The 25,580-nt window shown below is 42.9% G+C and overlaps 1 protein-coding gene across 10 annotated transcripts in view; it reads right to left on the bottom strand.

Annotated features, from left to right (window-relative positions):
* Nucleotides 1–25,580, bottom strand: part of PITPNM2 (phosphatidylinositol transfer protein membrane associated 2) — a 466,805-nt gene that overhangs the window by 274,447 nt on the left and 166,778 nt on the right. The window contains exon 3 of one of the 10 annotated variants that reach the window (XM_073627322.1): nt 7,191–7,301. The exons of the other annotated variants lie outside the window; for them this stretch is intronic. The gene's annotated coding sequence lies outside the window, so the exon portion shown is untranslated. The remainder of the gene's footprint in view (nt 1–7,190; nt 7,302–25,580) is intronic. 10 annotated transcript variants of the gene reach the window in all.

Here is a 25,580-nt window from a genome sequence, read left to right as displayed (position 1 = left end):
GTAAAACTGCATGACCAGGTAATGTATAGATCCATAGATATAGGATGCCGAATCAAATGCAAAACTCAAGCTTGGCCCCACCAGTACCACATTTACTAGTCAGGTCAAATATAAAAGGACTAATAAGGAGGCTTAGAAAAGAAAGGGGCTAGGCTTGATCGACCGGAAAAAACACATACATAAAGCTGTTTGTATCTCTGGGTATGTTTGTTCTGCTGTAAAGCTTTTAGAAAAGGTCACCTCTGCTTATGAATTTTTCCTTAAAATGTTCAGTTTAAAGCCTCCACCAACAAATTTCTGGCATAGAAGAATAAACAAACAAAAAAAAAAAAAAAACATACACAATCTAAATGCCCTTTTAACTCACGTAGGGTTTTGTCTGGAGGTGACCTTTAAATTGCCCTCCATTTTGACAGGTTTTCTTTAGTTCCACAGCAATATATCTACAACATCTTATGTCTAATTTTGATCATGAAAGCTAGTACCTGATTGATTGCTATGGACAACAGCTCCAACTTTCATAAGTCAGCCGCACAGACGGTCATTGTTAACCCATACACTTTCTCTATTCTTCTAGTCCAGGAGCTAATAATAAAGCATTACCTACTGCAGTGACTGTAATAAATAGCACATGCCTGACAATGGGTCATTTGTATAGAAAAGGCAATGCAAACAAATGAACAACAACAAAGCCATATAACCTTTTTATGTTGGAAGGAAGAACTGTACCTTGTAAAAAACACAAGAATGGTCATAGGTGTCTTCCAGGTAAATGAAACCACATTCCAGTATGACATGGTTTTATGAGCACACAAGCATCACAGTAACCCTGTGCATCAAACACCTTACTTAATCTATTCCTTCGTTGCAGCCGATTTCATGTAGCCTTTTCCAAGCCACTTCTTGTCTACATGGACTTTCTCTAGCTGCATAGCACTTCTCAGGGTGGGTTTCGTAATGGTGACCTTACATGGATATTTTAGATTCACATTCTTCTAAAACATTAAACTACTAAAAAGCAAGCCGTTTGTTTTGTGCTTATTTGATAATATACCACAAAAGGGCAAAAGAATGCAGTCAATGACAACCAGACTACAGATTACAGCAAATTGGCGTGGGCAGACTAATGAAATTAGATGTCCGATTATCATGGGCTAAGGAACAAACCTGTCATTTATGTTCTTTAATAAACTCACTTCAGTTCTGTGGGTTATTGTCTTGGAAAAGTCTACAATTTAGCTTATTTTAGCCAAACAATCCTGGTATAATAAAGTAATATTACACCCACATCGAAAAGGCATAACAAAAAAAAAAAAAAGAAAAAAGTAAACTATTTGGATGGAGCTTAATGTTCAGTTTAAAAGGATGGTTCACCTTTACAAAAAACCTGCCTATGCAGGTAAGGGATGTTTGTAGATTAAAGCAAACTGTTCTGCTCGGACTAAAGATGAACAAGCCTGAATGGAATACTCCCACAATGTTGTTAAGTGAGGCCTAGTCATCACTTCTCACCTCCACCATCACAGGAAAGAGCTCCTTCTCGGATTCAAATCCCTTCACATACTCTCTCTTCCCTGATCCAGTAGCTCCGAGCTCAGCATTTGAGGGCTCACTCCTGTGATGGTGGAGGTGAGAAGTGATGACTAGGCCTCACATAGCAACGTCCTGGGAGTATTCCAGTCAGGTTTCATAAGGTATGGAAATGGCCTACACCTCTAGCAAGAGCTTTATGCATTTTTAGTCACAGCTGCACAGTTTGTTTTTATCTACAGATGTCCCTTATCTGCATATACAGTTTTGTGGTAAAGGTGAACTATCCCTTTAACTTTCAAAGAAAAATATTACATCTATATTTGCTGAGCCCCTTGGGAAATATTGAAGCCAGGGACAGCCAGGCATGTAGTATTCGATCCCCGACCTCAAAACAAGCACACAAATTAGAAAGCCACAGCAAAGTGATTTTCTTACTTGTTCAAGATCAGTGGTAAAAAGCTACTCAGCATAACAGCCAAGCAATTCATTTTCAGCAAAAACTACATCCATTTTGTTTCAGCACAGGTTTTCTTAAGACCCCATTCACACTTGAGCATTTTGTGGCTTGTAGCTCGAAGCTCAAAATCTTTCAACAAGCAAAAACCTATTGTTTTCAATAGCCCTTGTTTACACTTGGGTGTCCTTTCGCTTGTAGAAAAATGCCTGTCACTCAAAAAAGTACATGAGCTACTTTTTAGGAAGAATTTTTGTCCCCATATAAGTTAATTAAGATGTCCAAAAAGCATGGCCGAGCCGCTCTGTGTGTGTCCATGAACAAACATTGGTGCCCCTCAGAGGGGCACTCAGAGGAGAAGAAGAAAGGACAGCGCTGGCTGGAGACTCCAGAAGATGACCCTGTCTATACTTACCTATTCGCTCTGGTCCAGTCACATGACTGGTTTCCAACACCAGCTTCAGTGTAGAAGAAGGACAGCCGACAATGGATGCCCCATAGTAAACCCAGTTTCTGCAGCTGCTATCACTGCCTCTCCTCTACACTGAAGCCAGCACTGGGACCCAATTATGTGACCGGACTGGAGCGGCTTCAGAATAGGTAGGTAGAGACATCTTTTTTTTTTTTTTTTACAAGGTAGATAGAATAGGCTTAGAATGTGGGTGGAAGTAGATTTAGCCCTAGAATTTTAATATAATTCCACTTTAAAATAAAAGCTTGCATACAAATACACTGCTTTGGAATGCAGGAGTCACAGATGCTGCAGAAATTAGAGAACAGTGTGTAAGTCAATATTCCTGAGCCTGACGTGTTTCATGTGCAGCAATTAGGCAGGGTCTCTGTACTGTCAACTCCAAGCTTCTGTCTCAGAAATCAATAACCGTGCTGGAGACTTCACACTCCCCAGGACTTGCTTCGTTGCCCATACTATTCTTATCCTAAAACAATGTGTCCACAATACCAAGGGATCAATAACAAGTAAGGCCTGCATGCCATCGATACACAATCTTTCAGCCCAGGAACATGTTTTTTCCAAATGCAACACAGTTTTAATTATAAATTACAACACTCCAGGTAAACAGCTTGTGCCATATTGCATCTTAATAGCTATGGATAGCCTTTTTTTCACAGTTTTACAGCAGCCCTGAACTTAGATTGCGTATTAGGAATGCTTTTGGGAAGTGTTCTACTACCTCAGTACCAGCATTCATTTCCTGAAAATTGGGGAAAAAAGGATCAACTTGGGGTTGTCCAGTTTCCAAAAAAGGGCCATTTTGAGGATGTTTATACTGTAATTTTTATGTTTAACAGAACAAAAACATTTTTTAAATAGCAAAAATATAATAAAAAATAAAAAAACTGTAGTTTCTAAATACCAAAAAAAGCTCTATATGTCTCAAAAATGATCTAAAATTCGAGGTACACTACTGCATGAGCAAGTAATTAATTGTCAGTCAAACTATCATAGCACTGAAAAATGTTCTGAAAAGGAAGGGGGTGCAACAATGCTACAGTATCTCACAAAAGTGAGTACACCCCTCACATTTTTGTAAATATTTTATTATATCTTTTCATGTGACAACACTGAAGAAATGACACTTTGCTACCATGTAAAGTAGTGAGTGTACAGCTCGTATAAAAGTGTAAATCTGCTGTCCCCTCAAAATAACTCAACACAGCCATTAATGTCAAACTGCTGGCAACAAAAATTAGTACACCCCTAAGTGAAAATGTCCAATTTGGGCTCTAAGTGTCAATCTTGTGTGGCCACCATTACTTTTCTTAACCCTCTTGGGCATGGAGTTCACCAAAGCTTCACAGGTTGCCACTGGAGTCCTCTTCCACTCCTCCATGACGACATCATGGAGCTGGTGGATGTTAGAGACCTTGCGCTCCTCCACCTTCTGCTTGAGGATGCCCCACAGATGCTCAGCTTCTTTAGCAAGGCAGTGGTCACCTTGGAGGTGTGTTTGGGGTCCTTATGTTGGAATACTGCCCTGTGGCCCAGTCTCCAAAGGGATTAGATCATGCTCTGCTTCAGTATGTCACAGTACATGTTGGCATTCATAGTTCCCTCAATGAACTGTAGCTCCCCAGTGCCTGCAGAACTCATGCAGCCCCAGACCATGACACTCCCACCACCATGCTTGACTGTAGGCAAGACACATTTGTCTTTGTACTCCTCACCTGGTTGCCGCTACACACGCTTGACACCATCTAACCAAATAAGTTTATCTTGGTCTCATTAGGCCACAGGACATGGCTCCAGTAATCCATGTCCTTAGTGTGCATCATTTTTAGAAGAGGCTTCCTTCTGGGACGACAGCAATGCAGACTAATTTGATGCAGTGTGCAGCGTATGGTCTGAGCACTGACAGGCTGACCCCCCCCCCCCCACCCCTTCAACCTCTGCAGCAATGCTGGCAGCACTCATACGTCCATTTCCCAAAGACAGCCTCTGGATATGACGCTGAGCACGTGTACTCAACTTCTTTGGTCGACCATGGCGAGGCCTGTTCTGAGTGGAACCTGTCCTGTTAAATCGCTGTATGGTTGTGGCCACCGTGCTGCAGCTCAGTTTCAAGGCAATCTTCTTATAGCCTAGGCCATCTTTATCCGCTTGCCGCCGCCATATGACGGGCAGGCGGCGCGGCTCTTGTTCTGAGCGGGCATCATATGATATCGCCATACTCCGGAAGAGTAGCAGAATGTATTTTGGGGTGTAATTTGTTGTATGCATATGCTGTGTGTGAGAAATAACCTGATATGACAATTTTGTAAAAAAAAAAAAAAAAAAAATCTTAATTTTGTAAAGAATTGTGGGAAAAAAATTACAATTTAAAAAACTCACCATGCTACTTACTTAATACCTTGGAATGTCTGCTTTCTAAAAAGGGGTCATTTGGGGGGTATTTGTACTTTCCTGACTTGTTAGTGTCTCAAGAAATGAGATATATCTGATGTACTGAAGGCCTGATCAGATGTGATCAATTTTCAGTGATTGGCACCATAGTTTGTAGACTCTATAAAACTTTCACAAATACCAAATAATTTACACCAATTTGGGTTATTTTTACCAAAGCTATGTAGCAGTATACCATTTTGGCCAAAATTTATGAAAAAAAATGACTAATTTGCAAAATTTTATGACAGAAACAAAGAATAAGGCATTTTTTTTCACAAAATGTACGGTCTTCTTTTATTTATAGCAAAAAAATAAAAAACCCACTAGTGATTAAATACCACCAAAAGAAAGCTCTATTTGTGTGAAAAAAGCACGCAAATTTCATATGGGTACAGTGTTGCATGACTGAGTAATTGTCATTCAAAGTGTGAGAGCACTGAAAGCTGAAAATTGGTCTGGGCAGAAAGGGGGTGTAAGTGCCCAGTATTGAGGTGGTTATGTAGAGCAACAATTCTTTTTTTCAGATCCTCAGAGAGTTCTTTGCCATGAGGTGCCATGTTGAACTTCCAGTGACCAGTATGAGAGTGTGATAGCCATAACACCAAATTTAACACACCTGCTCCCTATTCACAGCTGAGACCTTGTAATACGAGTCACATGACACCAGGGAGGGAAAATGGCTGATTGGGCCCAATTCGGACATTTTCACTTAGGGGTGTACTCACTTTTGTTGCCAGCAGTTTAGACATTAATGGCTGTGTGTTGAGCTATTTTGAGGGGACAGCAAATTTACACTGTTTTACAAGCTGTACACTCACTACTTTACATTGTAACAAAGTGTTATTTCCTCAGTGTTGTCACATGAAAAGATAGAATAAAATATTTACAAAAATGTGAGGGGTGTAATATACATACATACTAATATAAATATATATATATATATAAATATATATATATATATATATATTACCTATGATGCTTTTTTGTAAAAGCAATCTTTGTAAATATGTGATAGACCACCACAAAGTGGCACATAATTGTGAAGTGGAAGTAAAATGATAATTGATTTTACACATTTTTTACAAATAAATATGTGAAAATTGTGGCGTGCATTTGTATTCAGCCCCCCTGAGTCAATACTTTATAAAGCCTCCTCTCGGTGCAATTACAGCTGCAAGTCTTTTTGGGTATGTCTCTACCAGCTTTGCACATTGTTCTGACTTTCCTGTGTACTCTGTGCAATGCTAAGGAAAGTGGTAGTGCCCCATATGTCAATATAAATAAAGCATATTATAGAGAAGTGCAAACAGTCAAAAAGGATGTAGAACTTAATGATATGTCCACATTTAAAACCACAGTCTTTTATCGATGAGAAATGTGCTAATTGGTTAATTATCTGTAAATTAGAGTCATTTCAAAGTCGTTTGAATGAGTGCTATAAACACATAATAAATTATCAGTAAGTAACCCCATAAGTATTTCTAGCCTAATTTGTTCTTCCTGACAGATCTCTGTAGGCCTGGTAAAATTTATAACAATGTCAAAAGATAAAGCAGTAGGAGCTCAAGCTTGAAATGAGGATGCTATTGGTTTTGGGGAAGGTTAGTAATAGATTTTGTAAACATAACATTAACTTTTTGCTGGCAGAGGTTGCTGAGCCCTTTTCTGATACAGCTAAAGCGCATATGCAGACAACAGTCACTACTCTGCTAATACCATCTAGGAAACACTGCAAACGTGCTGAAGTTAAAATGTTCCTATCATCTAATGTACTGATTAGAACATTTCTCATATGAAGGTTCGTTGGAAAATCTACAAGTGTATTCGCAGTGTGTGCCTGGCTGTGAAGTCACAGCCGGGGGCCCACAGTTAGAATGCCAGCCCTGCGCAGAGGAGCGGAGCTTCGTACGCCCGCATCGCTGGACCGTGGGACAGGTGAGTGCCTAATTATTAAAAGTCAGCAGCTACATTTTTTGTAGCTGCTAAATTTTAAATGGGTGGAACTCCACTTTAAGTTTTCTTATGTCTGACTCATCAGCCAAAAAGTCCCTTCCCTGCAGTCTCCCTGCTGTGTCAGGCCTACAGTTTTCCATTAACATTTTAATGTTTTCCATTAACAATGTTTTTCCAGTATTATTTTTATTTTTCCAGTATTAACATCGCATGCAGAGAGCAGCAGTCCTTTATTGCATAATATTGAAGAAAATTAAAGGGTCAGACATAGAAAAACTATTTTACTGCACCCTGTTTTTATTTATGACATTGGGGCTGAGACTTCAATTAGGCTTAAAAAAATACCTGTCATGAAAGCATTACATGGACTGCCACTGCTGATGTCTCCTTTTAAAAATGTCAGTTCCTTGGCCATCATGCTGATCCTGTGGCTTCAAGTCTTTCTGGCTCATAAACCTGGAACAGGTATAGAGATTAATAACCCTGAAACCTTTGTGACATTCATTTACAGCATGCTTGTTACTGGTCTGTGACTCAAGTGATACAGTCAGACACAGCTAGCCAATTAGCATTTTTAGTAGAAAGACGGCAATGACAGCAGCCCTGCAAATGGAAAATTGGAACAATAATAGCAACATGCACCTTGTCTCAAAATAGTGCTCCTAAATATCTTTTTTGTACTCTCCTCTATTGCAGGTCACATGACGGCCTTACTCATTCTGGGCTCTGCACTGCTCGGGCAGTTTGCAGGACCAAGACGCAGCGACACTTGACCTGTAGAGCAAAGTAAGTTATTTTCCCCACATTTCACCATGCATACTGCAGTGACAACGCTGCAAAAAGTAGATAGGGCTGCAAATTGTTGCTGCCGCAAACAAGGAATAGGAAATCAACGACAGGATCAACAGCTATTTTCATTAAAGCTAAATTATGAGAGGAAAAAGCACATATTGCTAATGAAATGCAATGAGTAGATGCATGAGTACACATTAAGGTAATTTTTGTTTATGGGTTTACTGACACTCGAAAGCCATCTATGTCAAAGTTTAAAATCATATATTTGTTTCCACATTGAATTTCAATTATTTCTATCCCCATGATGTTGGGCTCTGTGGGTGCCAAACCATCACTTCCAGGACTCCTTGTTTTTCCTTACGCTGATGATGGTTTGGCTCCCACAGAGGCCTGATCTCAACATCATGGACTCTGTAGTATAGTAGAAGTAGATCTGTCTTCTTGTGCCCTTTTACATGCCCTATACCAAATAATTACATCTTTGATATGATGTGCTTGTGTAGTGGTCACATTGCTACAGTTAGTAGGTGTACCTGTTTTTTTCAATAGAGTTTATATACAGCTCCTGTAATTTTAGTTAACCCTGTTTCTTCTGGTGTGGAATTCTATAGCTATAGTTTTATCACAGGGCTCAATACCCAGCATAGGCTAGAGCTAGGTTAGGCATCCAACGGCCACTTCTGGTAGTCAGAGGTTGGATCACAAGAAACTACTAGGGACTAAGATGCAGAGTAGTTAGACTGACTCCGAGCTCCAGGCCACACCACACCTTCTGCTGGTAAGAAACTGCATACCAGGCTGGCTAAACAACAGTTGGAGGATCTCCCCATCACTGCTGATCTTGTCTTCAGGTCTCCAACACAAAAATGGAAGTTGCATCACAATCATCATAAGGGGCCTCTGCAACTGAACTTTGCTGCCCCGTCCCCCCCGCCCCCCCAAAAAAGAAGATCCCCAACACATTTACTTTCTTGAATTCTATGGCACACATTTACTATGTTCTGTGAGTAGGCAATGCTGTGTCACTCATTTCACAGAGCCTGCCTTCTGATCTACAGAGGTGCTGAGGAGGAGGAGTTTCGGGAGGCAGAGGCAGTACAGGAATCACAGCTTGCAGGCAGCAAGCCACCATGGGATGATAGAAATCAAAGCAAAAACCAGAGGAGAAGCTGCAAAGCATGCAGGGAATCCAGGAAGTTGTGGAAAGAGATGACCAACAGACAGGCAGAACTCACAACATCAAAGACGACTTTTCATATAAGTTTACACTGGATTGTAATATAAAAAAAAATTCTATTGTTTGTATTGTGATTACAATGCTGATGGTACAAAATGAAAGTGCATTGCTGTGACCATAGATCCCCTCTAAGAGAAAATTCAAAGTGAATATGCTGCACCCTAAATCATTGTACACTGTGCAAAAGCATAGCTCCCAACAATCTCTGATTTTGAGGAACTGTCCCTGATTTGGAGCAATGTCCCTCATTCCTCCTCATCTGTTTCTCATTTTGGTCTGATCTATATAGAGGTATATAAAATGCACTTTTTATCTATCAAAAAGTGTTTTCCAGAGCTAAACCTTTCATCCGATTTCTAAATTGCTGCATTTGTAAATTCCAAAAGCCAATATAAAGAAATAGTAGTGGTAAAAAAAAAGCACTTGTGGGTTTAACCAATCTTGTTTTTTTGTACAATTCCCTAGAGGGAAGAGAAAGGAGAATAATCTCCTTCTCCAAACCAAATGGGATTTTACCAGGAAATACTCTGTCCATAAATAGTAGGTAAGGATCAATCAAGTTGATAAAAATGTACAAATTTTATTACAATATGGAAAGAAAAAATAGAAAACAATTACAAAAATACATTTAAGAAAATATGACCATACAGTAGTACATATCAAGATTCGTACGTGACTATCAGCCAACGTGTTTCGCAAAGAACTTTTCGCTTCATCAGGGCTAGACACGATATCATTGATTCATATAAACTGTATAAAAACAGACAATCTGTGATTATATAATGGTCATACAAACAGGTAGATCATAATAAACCAATTCCATAATGAAACATTTCCTACAAAAAAAATTTTTTTTTTTTTTTTCTCTTTTTCTCACCTACTAGTGCAAGTCAAATAGATAGAGCAATCACCACCATTCGCCAGGCGTCATCTGTTGAACCAACTGGTGCAGATTATCCCTGGGTGCCAGATCCCAGAAGGACAATACCAATGAGGGGACTGGACCACACAGTAAAGGGCAGAAAACTGATAAGGCCCGTACTGAATTCCCCTTTAAGGGTGCGTGGCAAGGGGTGTGTCCTATGCCTGCATACTTTTGCCGATAGGTGTCCCTCATTCCCATCTCAAAAAGTTGGGAGGTATGCAAAAGTCCCAGCTCAAAGAACAGTCTCTCTTAACCAGTTGCCGACCGCCGCACGACGATGTACGTCGACAGAGCGGCACGGGCAGGCAAAAGGGCTTACATGTACGTCCTTGCCTGCCCGCGGGTGGGGGGGTCCGATCGGACCCCCCCCCCGGTGCCTGCGGCGGTCGGCAAATCTCCCCCGGCGATCAGTGGTGAGGGGGAGGCCATCCATTCGTGGCCCCCCTCGCGATCGCTCCCAGCCAATGGGATCATTTCCCTGCCTCTGTATTGTACACAGAGGCAGAGGAAATTATGTCATCTCTCCTCGGCTCGGTATTTTCCGTTCCGGGCCGAGGAGAGAAGACTGTAATGTGAGTGCACCAACACACACACAGTAGAACATGCCAGGCACACAAAACACCCCGATCCCCCCCCGATCCCACCCCAATCACCCCCCCACCCCCACCCCCGTCACAAACTGACACCAAGCAGGTTTTTTTTTTTTTTTTCTGATTACTGTATTGGTGTCAGTTTGTGACAGTTACAGTGTTAGGGCAGTGAGTGTTAGGCCCCCTTTAGGTCTAGGATACCCCCCTAACCCCCCCTAATAAAGTTTTAACCCCTTGATCACCCCCCGTCACCAGTGTCGCTAAGCGATCATTTTTCTGATCGCTGTATTAGTGTCGCTGGTGACGCTAGTTAGGGACGTACATATTTAGGTTCGCCGTCAGCGTTTTATAGCGACAGGGACCCCCATATACTACCTAATAAATGTTTTAACCCCTTGATGGCCCCCTAGTTAACCCTTTCACCACTGATCACCGTATAACCATTACGGGTGATGCTGGTTAGTTCGTTTATTTTTTATAGTGTCAGGGCACCCGCCGTTTATTACTGAATAAAGGTTTAGCCCCCTGATCGCCCGGCGGTGATATGCGTCGCCCCAGGCAGCGTCAGATTAGTGCCAGTACCGCTAACACCCACGCACGCAGCATACGCCTCCCTTAGTGGTATAGTATCTGAACGGATCAATATCTGATCAGATCTATACTGGCGTCCCCAGCAGTTTAGGGTTCCCAAAAACGCAGTGTTAGTGGGATCAGCCCAGATACCTGCTAGCTCCTGCGTTTTGCCCCTCCACCCGGCCCAGCCCAGCCCACCCAAGTGCAGTATCGATCGATCACTGTCACTTACAAAACACTAAACGCATAACTGCAGCGTTCGCAGAGTCAGGCCTGATCCCTGCGATCGTTAACAGTTTTTTTGGTAGCGTTTTGGTGAACTGGCAAGCGCCAGCGGCCTAGTACACCCCGGTCGTAGTCAAACCAGCACTGCAGTAACACTTGGTGACGTGGCGAGTCCCATAAGTGCAGTTCAAGCTGGTGAGGTGGCAAGCACAAATAGTGTCCCGCTGCCACCAAAAAGGAAGACAAACACAGGCCCGTCGTGCCCATAATGCCCTTCCTGCTGCATTCGCCAATCCTAATTGGGAACCCACCACTTCTGCAGCGCCCGTACTTCCCCCATTCACATCCCCAACCAAATGCAGTCGGCTGCATGAGAGGCATTTTTATGTCCTCCCGAGTACCCCTACCCAACGAACCCCCCCAAAAAAGATGTTGTGTCTGCAGCAAGCGCGGATATAGGCGTGACACCCGCTATTATTGTCCCTCCTGTCAATCCTGGTCTTTGCATTGGTGAATGTTTTGAACGCTACCATTCACTAGTTGAGTATTAGCGTAGGGTACAGCATTGCACAGACTAGGCACACTTTCACAGGGTCTCCCAAGATGCCATCGCATTTTGAGAGACCCGAACCTGGAACCGGTTACAGTTACAAAAAAAGTGTAAAAAAAAAAAAACACAAACAAAAATATAAAATAAAAAATAATAGTTGTCGTTTTATTGTTCTCTCTCTATTCTCTCTCTCTATTGTTCTGCTCTTTTTTACTGTATTCTATTCTGCAATGTTTTATTGTTATTATGTTTTATCACGTTTGCTTTTCAGGTATGCAATTTTTTATACTTTACCGTTTACTGTGCTTTATTGTTAACCATTTTTTTGTCTTCAGGTACACCATTCACGACTTTGAGTGGTTATACCAGAATGATGCTTGCAGGTTTAGGTATCATCTTGGTATCATTCTTTTCAGCCAGCGGTCGGCTTTCATGTAAAAGCAATTCTAGCGGCTAATTAGCCTCTAGACTGCTTTTACAAGCAGTGGGAGAGAATGCCCCCCCCCCCCACCGTCTTCCGTGTTTTTCTCTGGCTCTCCTGTCTCAACAGGGAATCTGAGAATGCAGCCGGTGATTCAGCCAGCTGACCATAGAGCTGATCAGAGACCAGAGCGGCTCCAAACATCTCTATGGCCTAAGAAACCGGAAGCTACAAGCATTTTATGACTTAGATTTCGCCGGCTGTAAATAGCGCCATTGGGAAATTGGGGAAGCATTTTATCACACCGATCTTGGTGTGGTCAGATGCTTTGAGGGCAGAGGAGAAATCTAGGGTCTAATAGACCCCAAATTTTTCAAAAAAGAGTACCTGTCACTACCTATTGCTATCATAGGGGATATTTACATTCCCTGAGATAACAATAAAAATGATTAAAAAAAAAAAAAAAAATGAAAGGAACAGTTTTAAAATAAGATAAAAAAGCAAAAAAATAATAAAGAAAAAAAAAAAAAAAAAAAGCACCCCTCCCCCCTGCTCTCACGCTAAGGCGAACGCAAGCGTCGGTCTGGCGTCAAATGTAAACAGCAATTGCACCATGCATGTGAGGTATCACCGCGACGGTCAGATCGAGGGCAGTAATTTTAGCAATAGACCTCCTCTGTAAATCTAAAGTGGTAACCTGTAAAGGCTTTTAAAAATGTATTTATTTTGTTGCCACTGCACGTTTGTGCGCAATTGTAAAGCATGTCATGTTTGGTATCCATGTACTCGGCCTAAGATCATCTTTTTTATTGCATCAAACATTTGGGCAATATAGTGTGTTTTAGTGCATTAAAATGTAAAAAAGTGTGTTTTTTCCCCAAAAAATGCGTTTGAAAAATCGCTGCGCAAATAATGTGTGAAAAAAAAAATGAAACACCCACCATTTTAATCTGTAGGGCATTTGCTTTAAAAAAATATATAATGTGTGGGGGTTCAAAGTAATTTTCTTGCAAAAAAAAATAATTTTTTCATGTAATCAAAAAGTGTCAAAAAGGGCTTTGTCTTCAAGTGGTTAGAAGAGTGGGTGATGTGTGACATAAGCTTCTAAATGTTGTGCATAAAATGCCAGGACAGTTCAAACCCCCCCCCCCCCCAAATGACCCCATTTTGGAAAGTACACACCCCAAGCTATTTGCTGAGAGGCATGTCGAGTCCATGGAATATTTTATATTGTGACACAAGTTGCGCGAAAGAGACAAATTTTTTTTTTTTTTTTTTGCACAAAGTTGTCACTAAATGATATATTGCTCAAACATGCCATGGGAATATGTGAAATTACACCCCAAAATACATTCTGTTGCTTCTCCTGAGTACGGGGATACCACATGTGTGAGACTTTTTGGGAGCCTAGCCGCGTATGGGACCCCGAAAACCAAGCACCGCCTTCAGGCTTTCTAAGGGCGTAAATTTTTGATTTCACTCTTCACTGCCTATCACAGTCTCGGAGGCCATGGAATGCCCAGGTGGCACAAAACCCCCCCAAATGACCCCATTTTGGAAAGTAGACACCCAAAGCTATTTGCTGAGAGGTATAGTGAGTATTTTGCAGACCTCACTTTTTGTCACAAAGTTTTGAAAATGAAAAAAAGAAAAAAAAAATTTTTTTTTTTTGTCTTTCTTCATTTTCAAAACAAATGAGAGCTGCAAAATACTCACCATGCCTCTCAGCAAATAGCTTGGGGTGTCTACTTTCCAAAATGGGGTCATTTGGGGGGGGGTTTGTGCCACCTGGGCATTCCATGACCTCCGAAACTGTGATAGGCAGTGAAGAGTGAAATCAAAAATGTACACCCTTAGAAATCCTGAAGGCGGTGATTGGTTTTCGGGGCCCCGTACGCGGCTAGGCTCCTAAAAAGTCCCACACATGTGGTATCCCCATACTCAAGAGAAGCAGCAGAATGTATTTTGGGGTGCAATTCCACATATGCCCATGACCCGTGTGAGCAATATATCATTTAGTGACAACTTTGTGCAAAAAAAAAAATAAATAAATAAATAGTCACTTTCCCGCAACTTGTGTCAAAATATAAAATATTCCATGGACTCAACATGCCTCTCAGCAAATAGCTTGGGGTGTCTACTTTCCAAAATGGGGTCATTTGGGGGGGGTTTGTGCCATCTGGGCATTTTATGGCCTTCAAAACTGTGATAGGTAGTGAGGAGTAAAATCAAAAATGTACGCCCTTAGAAATCCTGAAGGCAGTGATTGGTTTTCGGGGCCCCGTACGCGGCTAGGCTCCCAAAAAGTCCCACACATGTGGTATCCCCATACTCAGGAGAAGCAGCTAAATGTATTTTGGGGTGCAATTCCACATAGGCCCATGGCCTGTGTGAACAATATATCATTTAGTGACAACTTTTTGTAATTTTTTTTGTCATTATTCAATCACTTGGGACAAAAAAAAATGAATATTCAATGGGCTCAACATGCCTCTCAGCAATTTCCTTGGGGTGTCTACTTTCCAAAATGGGGTCATTTGTGGGGGTTTTGTACTGCCCTGCCATTTTAGCACCTCAAGAAACGACATAGGCAGTCATAAATTAAAGGCTGTGTAAATTCCAGAAAATGTACCCTAGTTTGTAGGCGCTATAACTTTTGCGCAAACCAATAAATATACACTTATTGACATTTTTTTTTACCAAAGACATGTGGCCAAATACATTTTGGCCTAAATGTATGACTAAAATTGAGTTTATTGGATTTTTTTTAGAACAAAAAGTAGAAAATATCATTTTTTTTCAAAATTTGCGGTCTTTTTCCGTGTATAGCGCAAAAAATAAAAACGGCAGAGGTGATCAAATACCATCAAAAGAAAGCTCTATTTGTGGGAAGAAAAGGACGCAAATTTAGTTTGGGTACAGCATTGCATGACCGCGCAATTAGCAGTTAAAGGGACGCAGTGCCAAATTGGAAAAAGTGCTCTGGTCAGGAAGGGGGTAAATCCTTCCGGGGCTGAAGTGGTTAAGATACAATGGCAGTATCCTCCAGTATCTAGGCCTGCCACGATGAGCATATTTCTTTATTTAATGAGTTGTTAGTACCTGCCATTCAAATCTCTATGCTGTACTTTGCACAGGAAACATTTGGCAGTACTATATGTACCTGCTATAGGATAAGGTAGAATCTGAGAAATGTATTAATACAAGGGTCTACCAACCTGTTGCTTTTTCATTATCATGTATGCCGGGTACAGGAGAGCTAGAATCTTTGGATCGAAGTTAACCTTAAGCAAGAACAGATTTACACAAGATGTGTTCTTTCTTTTAAAACAGAATCTGACAGATAATCAGCATAGAAGGAAATATTTGAATAATTCCTGTGCATGCAAATTACCTTTAACTCTACACACTCAAATTTCTTCTCAAAATAAAGTTAGCAAGTCATAGATGGGTCTTTTCATCTAGATAGATCCAGACTCCAGAAAGAGCAGCCAGACAGACCAGCAGCCAGTCAGCAAAGGCTGCAAGCCTATGACGGAAGGGAATACTTATATTAATAAACATGTAAGCCACATTCTGACAAAACACAATCAAGCAGAGAATGTGCTTTAACTGAAGGGTGGAAACATGCCCTCTGTCCACTTGTGGTCAGGGTAGCCATAGCTAACATCTGGCAGGAAAGAGCTTATTTAAAGTTTTCTGAGAAGAATCACTGTTTCCAAGCACCCAAAATACTGTCATGGAGATAAATAATAAAAAAGAGCAGAGATTATACAGCTTAATCTTTTTTCCATTAATAGATATGATTTGACGTCACATGTACAATTCAGAAGCTAAGCGTTGCACAGAGTGGAATGAGGCTGGAAATTGTGGATTCTATTTAGGCTGTCGGAAATCTTGTTATTTGCAGGACAGTCAAATGCAGCCAAAAGGGATTTAGAAAACAGCCTTAACCTAAAGGTGCAGTGCCATCTAACCTACGCTCATACAATGCTTTAGACCAGGGGTCTCAAACTCAAATTACCTGAGGGCCACAGGACAAGTTTTCACATCCAATGGGGACCGCATGCAAACTGTCCTTTCCCCCAGCATTGGTGTCAGCGGATGCATTATTAACCTCCAGCACTGGTGTCAGCGGACGCACTATTAACCTCCAGCACTGGTGTCAGCGGACGCACTATTAACCTCCAGCACTGGTGTCAGCGGACGCACTATTAATCCCCAGCACTGGTGTCAGCGGACGCACTATTAACCCCCAGCACTGGTGTCAGCGGACGCACTATTAACCCCCAGCATTGGTGTCAGCGGATGCACTATTAACCCCCAGCACTGGTGTCAGCAGATGCACTATTAACCACCAGCACTGGTGTCAGCGGACGCACTATTAACCACCAGCACTGGTGTCAGCGGATGCACTATTAACCCCCAGCACTGGTGTCAGTGGACGCACTATTAACCCCCAGAACGGTCAGCGGACACCACCACTACGCACTATTAACACCCAGCATTACCCCCTACACTCCACAAATACCCCCAACATTCCACTTCACACAAATACCCTCCCCCCCACTTCACAAATATCCCCCCTTTACACTCCACAAATACCCCCCCACACACACACACACTCCACAAATACCCCCTCTTTACAAATTTCAACCCCAGTCATGCAACTCAGGACTTTGCTCAGCCTCTGTGTGATGGCTCACTTACCTCTCCTCCTGGCAGTCAGCTGGTGGTCTGAACTTCTGCCTCCCGAGTCCTCTCCTCCTGTCAGGTCCTGGCTTCATCACAGACCTAGTGGCAGGGCACCCTGAGAACGCCACAATCTTCTGCCCTAAGGTGGCAGCAGAACCCTGGATCCAGGGGCCGGTGTCCTGTCGAGAAGGGCCCACTATCAAACAGTGCCTGGGACGAACTGCGCATGCACCGTACGTAATAGTGCAACAGTTAATTTTACGATCAGCTGTTGTGTCAGCGAGACAGCGCCTGCACACAATAGCCGGCTAAAGACATTTTTCAGTCAGATTGTGACTCGCGATACCGAGGAGTGTTTATGTAGGTGAGGGGTAGAATTTAACATGAAGGGCGCGGATGTTTTCAATGATGGCCAGTGCTGCAAAAATGGGGGCGGAATTTTTAACGATGCCCAAACAAATCTGTTAAACAAATCTTTATCTGCTATTCTTCCTGGAGGGCCTATTTAGCTAGATAAACGTTCAAAATTCTGCCCCCATCTTTGCAGCAGTGGCCATCCTTGAAAACATCTGCCCCCTTCATGTTAGATCAGCACTGGCCATCAATGAAAACATTCGCCCCCTTCATGTTAAATTCCGCCTCTCATACACATGAACGTGCCTCTGCACAATCTGACTGAAAAAGGTCTTCAGTCGGCTATTGTGCGCAGGCACCATCTCGCCAACACAACAGCTGATCGTAAAATTAGCCGTTGTGGTATTACATACGGCGCATGCGAAGATCGTCCCGGGCACTATTCGATAGCAGGCACTTTTCGATAGAACTAGGTGGGCGGGGCGATGGGCAGATCCTCCCTCCGCTCTGCTCTCCTGTGTTGTGTGCGCTGGGCTGCAGCAGCATGCGGGGGAGAGGAGATGGAGAGAGAAAGCTCCCACAGCTGCGTACGGCCACGGGTTACACCCACCTAGGATCGGCCCTGCCTGCGGGCTATTTGTAACCGGTCTGCGGGCCTGTACTTTGAGACCCCTGAATTAGACAGCACAAGGCATATCCAACAGATTTTCAAGATGTCTCTCTCTTCCTTTAACCTACAACTACAACGGGTAACATGAAAAGAACATTGAGAGTTGGAAGAGTAGTTGTGGGTAGTGCACACAAACTAGAATATCTACACTGGGCAATTCTGCTTGCTCTCACGGTATGGAAACAGCAGTTGGCGGGAGATGTCTGGAAGTGTTTTACAGTTATATGCATATGTGATCACGACAGAAAGCGATAGGAAATCTCTCCAAAAGTGACACATTAAAAAAAAAAAATGGCTGGAGTTGGGCTTTAAATGTTCCAGTTTAGCACAGTGTTTTAGTCTTAGATATTCTACGTTCCATTGAAACATTTACTCACCCACTATATGGTTGTTCATCTCATGTGCCTTTCAAGTAAGCACCTTTGTTGTCAGTAAGGCTGCTTTCAGACTGGGACGGGCGGGTGTCCCCGGTAAAGCACCGATATTTTTAGCAGGGCTTAAGCGGCGCTATACGGCCGCTAGAGGGGCGCTTTTTCAATGGGCAGGGGCACCTTAGGAGTAGTGTATACACCGCTCCAACAGCACTGCAAAGATGCTGCTTGCAGGATTTTTTTTACCGTCCTGCAAGCGCACCGCTCCAGTGTGAAAGCACTCGGGCTTTCACACTGGAGAGACAGGAGAGGCTCTATTTTTGGTGCTGTAGCGCCTGAGAAAGCAGTCTTAGTCCTAAATGCTGGAAAGGTATGTCACTGTAGGACTGAACGGAGACCAAATTTGTTTCATTCTTGCAGGTTCTGAGAGATATAAGAAACCAAGTGATTCAACCCACTGGTACCAAAAATGATTTTGTTTTTGAGTGCAGCTGTCTTGTAAAAATTAGTTTTGCAAAACTTCTGTAACTGCCTAGAGTAGTCTTTTCCTTTGGCCTTGCACTCTATTCCAGAGTTTGTGGCGTGGCTTTGGTGAGTCTTACTCTAAGTAGAAGAATTTGTGAGAGACCCACAGCAAATATCCAAATGGTAACCTAAGCTGAAGATAACCATTAGGGCCCATTAATACTTATGCATCATGGTAACACATAGTAATGCATGAAACATACATTTAAATATATAACCCTATTCAGCACCAGACAGACTTTCCAAATAATTGTATTTTAAAGAACAGCCTCTCAACATCCAACATATAAATCTCCAGTCAGAGTGTATATCAAAATCATACACAAATTATGCAGCACTCACTGACTAATGTCAAAATCTAAAAAAGGTTGGGGCAAGGCAACAAAAAGCTGGCAAAGTAAGTTATACGAACAAGGAAGAGCTGGAAGAACATTTTTCAACTAATTAGGTTAATTGGCAACTGGTCAGTAACATGATTGGGTATAAAAATGGCTTCTGAGAGAGAGTCAGTGTGTCTCAGAAGTAAAGATGATCAGAGGTTCCCCAATCTGTGAAAATCTAAAAACTGTCAAACATTTTCACGATAATGATCCTCAGTGTAAAATTGCAAAGACTATCATCTAAAGAATATAATATCAAAAGATTCCAAGAATCCAATAAAATCTGTGCGCAAGGGTCAAGACTAAAACGCAATATTGGATGTCCATGATCTTAGGCTCTAAGAGGGCACTGCATTAAAAACAGGCATGATTGTGAGATGAACATCACTGCATGGACTCAGGAATACTGAATACTAAATCAATGTCTGTGAACACAGTTTGCTGTGTTATCCAAAAATGCAAGGTAAGGCAGGGCTTGGCAAATTTGCTTTGAATCTGGGAGCCAGCTAAAAAAGTTAGGAGCCGTTTTTTAACCACTTGCCTACTGGGCACTTTCATCCCCTTCGTGCCCAAGCTACTTTTAAGCTTTCAGTACTGTCACACTTTGAATGACAATTGCACGGTCATGCAGCACTACACCCATATGAAATTTAAAAAATTTTTTTTTACACAAATAGAGCTTTCTTTTGTTGGTATTTATTCACCACTGGGGTTTTTATTTTTGCTAAATAAATGAAAAAAGACAGAACATTTTGAAAAAAAATATTTTTTTTTTCTTAATTTCTGTTATAAAAATTTGGAAATAAGTAATTTTTCTTTTTTACTGATGAGGCTGCACAAATGGGCACTGATGACGTTGCACTGATGTGGCTGACCTGATAAGGCAGCATTGATGGACACTGATAGACGGCACTGATGGTCACTGATATGCTGCATTAGCTCTGGGCTGTCTAGGGGTAGCGGGCTCCCGGGCTGCCCAGACCCGACTCAAAGCCACAGTTAAAGCCCATCCAGGGGAATGGGAGCACCCAGGGGGACCTCTGTAGGGGGTAGGCTAATGCTGAGCCCGTTCAGCGCTGCCGGTTCCTGCTCCGAGGTAAGGCTGAGTCTCCTTGGACAGCTCGACCTAGACCTGCACCCAGTGATCCTGTAGGAGGAGATCCAGGAGCCCGGAGTGGGAGGCTGAAGTCCACACTGCCATGGTGTCCCCGAGAGCCACACAGGGGACACTTCCTGGCAGGGGCTCCGCTCCACCCCGATCACCTCCGCTCCTCACCTGACCCGCCTTCTACTACTTTGCTACAGCCCCGCATCTCCCCTAACCCACCTTCATAGTCCCACCCCTCTCTCCCTTAACCCACCTTTGCAGTGCTGCCCCTCCCCAGCCCCCAGCCTCACACACACACGTGGCACAGTGATACCTGCTGGGAGCCCGGCAATGATAGGACTGGTGTCTGTTCGGAGATGTCGTGCCCGGATACCCCCACGCTATGCCACGCCACTGGGGCTGACAAAAGCCCAGATGCCAGTAGGCCAAAGCTCATTTAAAATGGTCTGTTGCAAATGAAAAATGAATTGAAATTTGCTATTCTTTTGGCAACCATTGGTGCCGAGTCCTCTGGACTAAAGAGGAGAGGGACTTTCCAGATAGTTGTCAGCGCTCAGTTCAAAAGCCTGCATCTCTGATGGTATGGGGGTACTTTAGTGGGTATGGACTGGGCAGCTTGCACATCTGGAAAGGCACTATTAATGTTGAAAAATATGAGGGGAGACTGTCATCACACTGGAAGCCAGAGGCGATTTAGAGGGACCAGCACATGTTGAGTATAGATCTGAATTTGTGACCAAATCTTATTGATCGCTATCAGACCTGAATGAGAATATACAGTGGATATAAAAAGTCTACACACCCATGTTAAAATGTCAGGTTTCTGTGATGTAAAAAAAAAAAATGACACTAAGATAAATAATTTCAGATCTTTTTCCACCTTCAATGTGACCTATAAACTGTACAACTCAATTTAAAAACAAACTGAAATCTTTTAGCGGTGGAAAGTAAAGATAAAAAACAAATATAATGTGGTTGCATAAATGTGCACACCCTCTTGTAACTGGGGATCTAGCTGTCTTCAGAATTAAGCAATTACATTCAAACTCATTTTAAATAGGAGTCAGTACACACCTGCCATCATTTAAAGTGCCTCTGATTAACCCCAAATAAAGTTCAGCTGTTCTAGTAGGTTTTTTCTGACATCTTAGTTAAATCCTACAGCAAAAGCCATGGTCCGCAGAGAGCTTTCAAAGCATCAAAGGGATCTCATAGCTAAAAGGTATTAGTCAAGAGAAGGGTACAAAAGAATTTCCAAGGCATTAGATATACCATAGAACACAGTGAAGACAGTCACCATCAGGTAAAGAAAATAGGGCACAACAGTGACATTACCAAGAACTGGACATCCCTCCAAAATTGATGAAAAGACAAGAAGAAAACTGGTCAGGGAGGCTGCAAAGAGGCCTACAGCAAAATTAAAGAAGCTGCAGGAATAACTGGGAAGTACTGGCTGTGGGGTACATGGGACGACAATCTCCCGTATTCTTCATATACCTGGGCTATAGGGTACAGCGGCAAGACAGAAGCCTTTTCTTACAAAGAAAAACATCCAAGCCTGGCTAAATTTTGCAAAAACACATCTGAAGTCTCCCAAAAGCATGGGAAAATGTGGTATGGTCTGATGAAACCAAGGTTTAACTTTTTGGCCATAATTCCAAAAGATATGTCGGGCGAAAAAACAACACTGCACATCACCAAAAGATCACCATGCCCACAGTGAAGCATGGTGGTGGCAGCATCATGCTTTGGGGCTGTTTTTCTTCAGCTGGAACAGGTTCCTTAGTCAAGGTAGAGGGAATTATGAACAGTTCCATATACCAGTCAATATTGGCACAAAACCCTCAGGCTTCTGCTAGAAAGCTGAACGTGAAAAGGAACTTCATCTTTCAGCATTGAAAATCTGTGGGGTGATCTGAAGAGAGCTGTGCACAGGAGATGCCCTCACAATCTGACAGATTTGGAGTGTTTTTGCAAAGAAGAGTGGGCAAATATTGCCAAGTCAAGATGTACCATGCTGATAGACTCATACCCAAAAATTTTGAGTGCTGTAATAAAATCAAAAGGTGCTTCAACAAAGTATTCAATAAAGGGTGTGCACACTTATGCAACCATATTATTGTAGTTTTTTATTTTTACTTTCCTCCTCCTAAAAGATTTCAGTTTGTTGTTCAACAGAGTTGTACAGTTTATAGGTCACATTAAAGCCCCTTTCACACTTGTACGACTTTTCCTACGACTTGGGACTGCAAAGTCGCATGACAAGTCATTCTCCATGATTTCCAATGACAACCATTCATATTAGTACGACTTCAAGTCGTGCTGACTTCAAAGTAGTCCCTGCACTACTTTGGTCCGACTTTGATCCTACTTCAGCCCACTGAATATTACTGAAGTCGGATCAAAGTCGGATCGCCGTCTTAACTGATCAGACTTTGGCATGCAACTTGTGCTCTGATGATCCTGAAGGGGAAATCTACGCCAAATTAAAAACGAAAAAAAAATTGGCATGGGTTCCCCCTTCAAGAGCATACCAGGCCCTTCAGGCTGGTATGGATTTTAAGGGGAACCCCACGCCGAAAAAAACTGCATGGGGGTTCCCCACAAATCCATACTAGACCCTTACCAGAGCACACAGCTTGGCAGGTCAGGAAACGGGGTGGGAACGAGCGAGCGCCCCCCAAACCGTACCAGGCCACATGCCTTCAACATGGGGGGGTGGGTGCTTTGGGGCTGGGGGGCCCTGCGCCCCCTACCCCAAAGAACCCACCCCCCCGTGTTGATGAGGACAAGGGCCTCATGCTGACAACCCTGGGCATTGGTTGTCAGGGTCTGTGGGCAGGGAGCTTATCAGAATCTGGAGGCCCCCTTTAACAAGGGGGCCCCCAGATCCCGGCCCCCCACCCTATGTGAATGAGTATCGGGTACCCATTTACCTAAAAAAAAAGTGTCAAAAAGAAAACACAGGTTTTAAAAGTAATTTATTAAGGCAGCTCCGGCATCGCTTCTGATTTCTCCTCCCCTCTCCGGGTCTTCTCCGCTGATGTCTTCTAGCCCTCTCCGGTTCTTCTCCCTCTGTCTTCTGCCTCTGGCGGGTCTTCTCCGCTGTCTTCTCGCTCTGTTGCCAGGTCCTCTCCGCTGTCTTCTCCCTCTGTTCTTCTCTCGATGTTGACTCAATGCTCTCTCCCACTCGAATGCTTGGTGTGCGGTATGCCGCTACTTAAATTGGCATGGGGCGGGGTCACCGGGTGACGTAATCAGGAGGCCCGCCCCTTATGACGTCACTGCCCAGGCATAATGGGTGGTGACATCATAAGGGGTGGGCCCCTGGGGACCCCGCCCCATGCCAATATAAGTAGTGGCACACCGCGCAACTAGCATTAGAGCTGGAGATAGCGTCAAGTCAACAACGGAAGAACAACAGAGGGAGAAGACAGCGGAGAAGACCTGGCAGAGGCACAAGAGAGCGGACAGAGGGAGAAGAACCGGAGAGGGCTAGAAGACATCAGCGGAGAGCAGAGAAGACTCGGAGAGGGGAGAAAAACCAGCAGAGGCAGAATACATCAGTGGAGGAGGCAGAAGAGGCGGAGAGGGGAGAAGAGGTCGGAAGAGACGACGCAGCTGCCTTAATAAATTACTTTAAAAACCTGCGTGCTGCGTTTTATTTTTGACACTTTTTTTTAGGTGAATGGGTAGGGGTACAATGTACCCTATACTCATTCACATAAGGGTGGGGGGCTGGGATCTGGGGGCCCCCTTGTTAAAGGGGGCTTCCAGATTCCGAGAAAGCTCCCCGTCCGCAGACCCCAACAACGAATAGCCAGGGTTGTCAGGAAGAGGCCCTTGCCCTCATCAACATGGGGACAAGGTGCTTTGAGGTGGGGGGGCGCAGGGCCCCCCTGCCCTAAAGCACCAACTCCCATGTTGAAGGCATGCGACCTGGTATGGTTCAGGAGGGGGGGGCCCTCACTTGTCCCCACCCCCTTTCCTGACCTGCCGGATGTGTGCTCGGATAAGGGTCTGGTATGGATTTTGGGGGGGACCCCCACGCCATTTTTTCGGCATGTGGGTTCCCCTTAAAATCCATACTAGACCAAAGGGCCTGGTATGCTCTTGGAGGGGGAACCCATGGTGTTTTGTTTTTTTTAATTGTGCATGGAGTTCCCCCTAAAAATCCATACCAGACAGTGCCTGGTATTGTCGGGGACCAAAGTCGGATCCCCTGTTCATTGAAGTTGGACGCATATCGGACTTCAAGTCGCAGGGCAAAGTCGGATCCTTAGTCGTACGACTGTCGTGTCGTACCAGTCTGAAAGGGGCCTAAAGGTGGAAAAAGTTCTAAAATGATTTATCTTTGTCTCATTTTTTTTTTACATCATAGAAACGTGATATTTTAAGAGGGGCATGTAGACTTCCACTATCCACTGTAGGTCTGATTTGAAGGTGAGCAGTGACTTCACTTAGAGGTGGAGCACTGAGGTGGAATATAGTTGCATGAGGAAAGATGTGAACATTGGAAGTAAAATAAATTTGTTGGACATTCATTATTTTGAGGACTTTATCACTATTACACATTTGTGTTGAAAATTATTTGTAGCAGCACTGGGAACTCAATGGACACTGAATATATGCACTAAGTATGTTAACAACTTTGTATACAATATATGGTATCACATGTGCTTAATTTGTTATGGTTTTTTTTTTTACTACTAATTGGTTTTGTATTTTAGAGCAAGCGCCATACTATTTGTTCACTAATTGGTCAATTTCTTTATATGCAGGGACTCATAACAAGTGCGAGCAGCTGCTCTTTTTTCATCACTGAGGTTTACTATTTAGGTAGCCCATTATTTTAAATCTAGTTATCACTTACTATAGTGGTAGCACACAAGTTTAATTGCACTTTACTTACATGTATAGGTTACTGGTCCACTCACTGGGGCAAAAGACAATTTATAAAGAATCAAAACAATATAGTATTAGATTATCAATTTTCATGTGCTAAATTTTCCATGACCAAATAAATAAACAAAGCATCTGAATGTTAAAAGAATAGGATGCCAGCATATAGCCATGTTGTAGATACCATTTTACTTTCTGTTTTATGTACACAATTGTGTCTGTTCGTTTGTATGCAGTAAAATAAAAGGATGCACGCCAAAGTATGTATGTAACTATATCCTACCCTGGAGGTGATGAAAGGCTTGCGGCAATTATTTTTTTCTGGAGCACAGATCAGCATCTACCGATTTTAGAAAGGTCGCCAACGTCATTATGATGAGCATGGCTGATGACAGCCTGAATGACAAGGCAACA

Source organism: Aquarana catesbeiana, linkage group LG01 (genome assembly GCF_042186555.1).
Source record: "Aquarana catesbeiana isolate 2022-GZ linkage group LG01, ASM4218655v1, whole genome shotgun sequence".
NCBI lineage: Eukaryota > Metazoa > Chordata > Amphibia > Anura > Ranidae > Aquarana > Aquarana catesbeiana.
Note: the sequence above shows the minus strand (reverse complement) of the source record. Positions and strands in the feature narration are given on the sequence as shown.